This window comes from Fulmarus glacialis, unplaced genomic scaffold, assembly GCF_000690835.1.
Source record: "Fulmarus glacialis isolate BGI_N327 unplaced genomic scaffold, ASM69083v1 scaffold14938, whole genome shotgun sequence".
Classification (NCBI taxonomy): domain Eukaryota; kingdom Metazoa; phylum Chordata; class Aves; order Procellariiformes; family Procellariidae; genus Fulmarus; species Fulmarus glacialis.
The window spans coordinates 60,198-60,492 of record NW_009226489.1 but is presented as its reverse complement, the minus strand read 5'-3'; the positions used below and the strand labels follow the sequence as shown (position 1 = coordinate 60,492).

The 295-nt window shown below is 61.0% G+C and overlaps 1 protein-coding gene across 1 annotated transcript in view; it reads left to right on the top strand.

The window, feature by feature from the left end:
* LOC104080429 (ankyrin repeat and fibronectin type-III domain-containing protein 1-like) overlaps window positions 1-295 on the top strand; it is a gene marked incomplete at its 5' end in the record, with an annotated part of 16,418 nt that overhangs the window by 2,429 nt on the left and 13,694 nt on the right. The window lies entirely within an intron of this gene.

Genomic DNA, 295 nt, shown 5'->3' with positions numbered 1-295 from the left:
CCCTGCAGCCGATGTGGGGAGGAGATTGGGCATCATTTCGAGCAGGAGGAATAGGATTGCGCCACGATGGTGTTCAGCACAGCCCTAAGAGTGTGGGGCCAGGAGAGGCATCTGTCTGTCCCTGCAAGGCCGTGGCCGCCCTGGCACTGGGGAGACCCCCTGCACAGGGTGCCTGGGGACTCTCGAGTGAAAGGCAGAATGGGTCCATTCACCGAGCGCTTGATTTATCCTCTGTTCCCCACCCCGCTCCCGTCTCCACCCGTGCTCCTCCTGGGCAATAAATCAGTGGCTCGTT